Source organism: Mustela nigripes, chromosome X (assembly GCF_022355385.1).
Source record: "Mustela nigripes isolate SB6536 chromosome X, MUSNIG.SB6536, whole genome shotgun sequence".
Taxonomy (NCBI): domain Eukaryota; kingdom Metazoa; phylum Chordata; class Mammalia; order Carnivora; family Mustelidae; genus Mustela; species Mustela nigripes.
Genome location: NC_081575.1, coordinates 108199765 through 108205841, shown reverse-complemented (window position 1 = coordinate 108205841; position 6077 = coordinate 108199765).

Below are 6077 nucleotides of genomic sequence, written 5' to 3'. Positions count from 1 at the left end.
TCACCTCACGTATTTATCTTTTTTCTTTCTTGGTGAGGGCATGTACGTTCTCCTCTCTTGGCGAATCGCAGTTATAGGATACAGTGTTGTCAGTGACAGTTACCCTGTCTCACATTAGATCCTCAGATTTCATTTTATAGCTGAAAGTTTGTATCCTTTGACCAACCTCTCCCTATTTCCCTCATCCCCCAGCCCCTGGAAACCACTTTTCTATTCCATTCCTATGGGTTTGATGTTTCTTAGACTGCACACGTAAGTGATGTCAAGCAGTATCTATCTCTCTCTGCCTGACTTCACCTGATACCCTTGAGGTCCATCCATGTTGTCATAAATGGAAGGATTTCTTTCTTTCTGTATTAACTTTTATAGTAAATGAAAAAATGGTTTCATCATCAGGGGAGGAAAGAGACAAGGGGGCAACTGGGGGTGAAGAGGAGGTGGCAAGGATGGGACTGCTTCCTTCCGGAAAGAAGAGAGCCCGGAAGTAAGGAGAGTTGAGAAAAGATGGAGACCGTGGGTCAGTCACTGCGCTCTGCCCCACAGCTTCCTGCCACTGTGCACCAGGCGCATGCTCTGCTCCAGGAGCAGGGAAGAGAGGGGTATTTTATTTCATTCCCATTGGGGAAATGAGAGTCTTCCCCCCCACCCCCGGACAGACACATGAATGGGATTGTACTTCTGGTGCACTATCTTTGCCAACTTTCTTTTCTGGTCTTCCCTCCACATCCTAGCTCATGGATGAGTTCATGTAACCATATCAAGCCCAGCAGGGAGACACATGGCTGACTAACTTTATGCCACTAAGCTGTTTATTACTCTCAGTTATCTTCTAAACTATATCTCAAAAAGAAAGAAAGAAAGAAAGAAGAAAAGAAAGGCCTACTTTCTGTGATTTCCTTTTCTTCTTCATCTTCAAACGGAATATTTCATTAACTTCCTTTATCATTGCAATATAAGAGGAACCAAAGATAATGCAGCAGCAATTTCTATTTTAATTTTCAAAGAAGACATGCTTCTCTGTATCATTTGCTCATCTTTAGTCCTAAAGCAAGAAAACATTTTAAAAGACCATAATGGATAACTTTCCTTTCAGATACAACTTCATGTATTACTCATCTCTGATAGCATTTTCTTAGAGTTTATAAGGCATGTAAATATCCCCTCTTGGTACATAAATATGCTGAATAAATATTCCCTCTTATAGGAGGGTCACACTGGATAAGAGTATGTCAAGAAGCTTTATTCTGATCTATTTTTGTGGATTTATTCTACATATTCTACATTCATTTTAATGTGATCATTCCCCTGTGGTTGAAAATAGGATATGCTTGCTCTTCCTAGAATGGAGGGACACTAAAATAAATTTGACTTAAATAGATCCACCTGAAAAAATGCACTAAGCTATCCAGGGTTAGCACCATAAGAATGAGATTTTGGAACAAATCATACTACATACCTTTTTTCTACTAAAATCTAATACAGATGAGATAATAGGAGACATCAGGGCATTCCACCCCAGGTTCCAGAAATATCACTCTTGCTCAATAATCACGAGTACAGGAACCCATCCTCATCTTCACTCATCCCAATTTGCCTTTCTCCAGCTCAGGCACATGGTCACCCACAGCACTGGGGTGGTGGGAGGCACAATTTCATTTTGGATTGAGGGGGTAAAGGGAAAGCACAAGACTCAGGGCAACTATCTTAATTTGTATTATCTTGTGAGTAACTCTGTTGTGAATGCCCAAATTAAGGTTTTGAATCCACCCTTTTTAAAAAAAGTATTATTATGTTCAATTAGCCAGTGAATGCACTCTTCTTAACCATGGCCTGGAGCTTATAGACAAATTAAAGGGAAATAAGGAGAAAATAGTTATATCATTAGGACTACATTGGACTGTACATAATAGTAACTTTTTATAATGTAAGAAAAATAGTAACTCTAGAAGCAGCAGAGCAAGGTATCTCCAGGGACACAGGTTTCTTTTATCTCTCCATTCTGCCATCCTTGGTCTGTAGCTGCCATCTTGAAGGCTGCAAGATGGCTGCTCCACCTGCAGACATCATGTCCCCATTCCAGGGAGGAAGAATGTGAAGGGTGAAGGGAAAGGCACTGAGTTCGCCCCTTTCTATCAGAAGAGCAATAGCTTTTGGAGAAGACTCACTCAGTTGACATCTGCTTACATTTCCCTGGACAAAACTGGGATACATAGACACTAGCTATAAGGAGTCTAGGGAGGTATTTTTAATGGGACACATTATAGCCCTGAACAACAACAGACTCCCATCAGTAAAAAAACACACAGAGTGGAACGACAGCTATCAGCATCTGGCAAAAAAGTTAAGACAGTATCTGTCCTATGTCTACAAATTAGGAGGGTCAAAAGAGAGACCTTGGACACATTCGCTACAACTCTGGGGAGACAAGCAGAGCAGTATAATGCATAATGTCTAGAACTAAGGCTTTAGACTATGGAACATGTATATTTGAATCTTAGCTTGGCTTGTTATCAACTGTGACCTTGAATAGATCATTTTGTTTCTGTTTTCTCTGGAGTACATTTCTCATGCCTACAGGAGAGGGCTATTTAAGGATCAAATGAAATCATGTTTTCACAATGCCTTTCCTCCATTCCGCTACATTACAAATCCCAGCACACAGACCCCAGCAGGCACACTCTCAGGCTTTTAAAGTGGAGAGCAAATTTATCAGCAGCCCATAAACAAGAGACAATTTAGATAAAGCAAAGCAATTCACCTCTTAGTTTACATTTCCATGTCGTGTGAAGTCAATTAAGTAATGAGACATAACGAAATGGCAATAGCATCTATCCTGCAATGTCTGGTCTCTGTGTGTTTTGATAACATGTAGAAAATGTTCACCTGATGCTGACGAATGTGCTGACCCCAAACGGGCTCAGAGACTGTGAAGTTCAGAAATTTCCAGCAAATAATATAGACCTCAGTTTCTAACAAAACTGGGTCTAACAAATATGACAAAATATAGTACCCAAGTTAAGGCAACAAACAATCCTGAGCAGCTTCTATGCAATTTTTGAGAATGACGATGAATGGATTGACAGAACACTGTCTAGGCAAACCAAAAAATTAACATGAGCTTTGAAATGGCCCCAAAGGCTTTGATCCTCAGCAATGTGTTCTATACTTAAATGCACATGAAAACTTACCTAGACTGCTTAGTAAGATACTCGACCATTTCTAAGTTCCATGTATTTTTACATTTCCACTAATCTTTTAAAAAGATTTATTCATCTGAGAGAGAGAGCACACACAAGCAAGGGGGAGGGGGAGAAGAAGAGGGAGAAGCACTCCCCTCAGTAGAGAACCCGACGCAGGGCTCCATCCCAGGCCCCTGGGATCGAGACCCCACCCAAAGGCAGATGCTTAATGGGCTGAGCCACCAAGGCACCCCTCTATTAATGTAATCTTATTCCCTATCACAGTTCAGGAGATAAGCTTGCTATGCATTTTAAGGGACAAATATTCGCTGATGATGTTGTTGTTAAATGATTAAAATAGATTTATAATTTTGAACAGTCTTGACAAAGTTTCCCATGGCTAAAGAATTGCATCTCTGGGCTGTGAACTACATAATCCTTCCACGGTGAAGAACAAGTATGCCAGAGCTGCTATCTGTGGTCAGTCACAAGCTAAACACCGTTAAGCTGCTCTAATGGAAGTGTCATTAGAGTGCGTGTTCTGTTCCATGTGTCTGTCACGCCAATAAATTACACTGTGTTTGAGGGTTGGGTGGGTCATTTTGAATGTATCCAGAGCAGGATCCAAAAACTGCATCAAGAAGTAGTGTTTGAAGAAAGTAGGGATGTTTAAACTAGGGAAGCAGAAACTAACAGAAAATATGATCACTGTCTTCAGAGAGTTAAATGGCTCTCAGGCTCAAAAGAAATGGTTTTACTCTACATTGCTTCAAAGGTCAGAAGTAAGACCAATGAATACAAGTTGCCCAGGGAGGGCATTCAGTTCAGAGTAAGAAGAAACTGTTCCAACAAGGAAATGAGCAGCCTCATAAGAAATGAATTCCTGTGTATTAAATATCCATCTCGAGGCATGGTGATCATCTGTCAGGGATATTGCATTAGGTGGGAGGATAGAATAGATTAATCTAAACATCTCTTCCAGCCCTGGATTGATTCTAACACTCACAGTGCTTGGTGAGTCTGACTTTCCAAATTCAGAAAGAAAACATCTCTAAATCTAAATCCGAGCTAGAAGCCATAATGATATGCCTTTGTTTTTTGTACATTTCAGGCTTTGAGGATTTAGAGGATTACTGTCAGGGTTATTGTATTCTAGTAGCACAAATAAGCTCTCTTACTGAAGTACCCTGAGCCCTTTAAGAAGGGCTACTCTGTTTTGATGAGTTTTTGGTAAGTGTTCCTCTTTATTATGAGATCCAAAGACATCAAGGTCAAAGTCACAGTTCCAAAGGCGTGCATGCCAAGAAACCCAGGATTTCTTCCATCCACCACTCACTTTGCCATGTGCACTTTTCTGCCTGCTGCTCTGTGCTCTGAAGAGGGTTCCTCTATCTTACCGCCTAGCTCATAGCTCCCTGTCACAGATGTATGGCATTCCCTTCTGATCTAGAACTTGATCTACAATGGGCCAGGAAGGACTGGATGAAACAGGGGCCAGAGGCTGTCAGCTCAGGATCCAGACTGAGGCCTGACTCTCCCTTCTCCTCCAGGCTCCAAATGTTTTTGCAGAAACAGAAACTATACATCTTATCTGTAACATTTACATAGAATGCCAAGCACAACAGGTCTTTGATGTGTAATTGTTGCGTGTGAGTATATGGAATCAGCACAATATCAAAGGCCTAAGTAACCTTGTCTCCTGCCACCCAAGAAGTGAAGGAGGCTAAAAATCCTTTAGTGGTCTGAGACAGATCAATACTGAACTCTTAGGCAGGAAATCGTGGCACTCTCACACAGAAAGCTCCTCAGACCTCGCCCGCACCAGACTCGGAGCCAGACATCCTGACACAGGCTAACATAATGGCTCATAAGCAGTGAACGGCTCCTTAAATTGTAGCCTAAATTCTCCCACAATATCTCCAGCTCAGAAGCCCCTTTGCAGAGGAAGCCTGAGATGAAGGAACACTCAATATTTCCAAACAAGTTTTAAATTCCCTGATTTGGGTGAATTACATTCCCGAGAACTAAAAGCATGCAAATGAGATGAGAGAATCATTGTTTATTTCTTTGGGGAATTGGCAACATAAAAAGTCACAGAAAACTAAGACAGGAACGAAGAATTCCCATTTTCAAAGGACGGAAGAGGATCGCTTTCACACAGTATGGTTGGGTGAACTTGATACTGATTTGCAGAAACGTTCTAGAACACATTATTAAAAGGATAATCTGTATGTACTTAGAAAATAATGTAACAATCCCTAGGACCGAGCAGGGGGTCATGAAGAAGTCGAGTGAGACAAATTTCTTTCTTTCTTTAATCAAGTCATCATGATAAAGCAAGGAATGAGATAAGCAAAATCATATTTTTAAAAACACATTTCTATGGAGATATAATTTACATAAAATAAACCACACCCTTTTCAAGTATATAGCCTGTTAAATTCCACATGAGTGAAATTATATGGTATTTGTCTTTCTCTGACTGACTTATTTTGTTTGGCATTATATTCTCTAGCTCCATCCATGTCATTGCAAATAGCAAGATTTCATTCTTTTTTTTTTTTTTTTGTTTTTTTTTTTTTTTTTTTTTGTTTTTTTTTTTTTATTTCGTTCTTTTTTAATGGCTGAATAATATTCCTGTGTGTGTGTGTGTATACCACATCTTCTTTATCCATTCATCATCCATTGATTCATCATCCATTGATGGATGATTGGGCTGCTTCTGTATCTTGGCTCTTGTAAATAATGTTGTTATTAGTATAAGGGTGCATGACAAACAAGCAAAGGCAAAAAATAAGGTAGGGGGGAGAGTAACCAAGAAACAGACTCCTAACTCTAGAGAACAAACTTCTGGTTACCAGATGGGAGGTGGGTTGGGGGATGGGTGAAAAAGGTGAT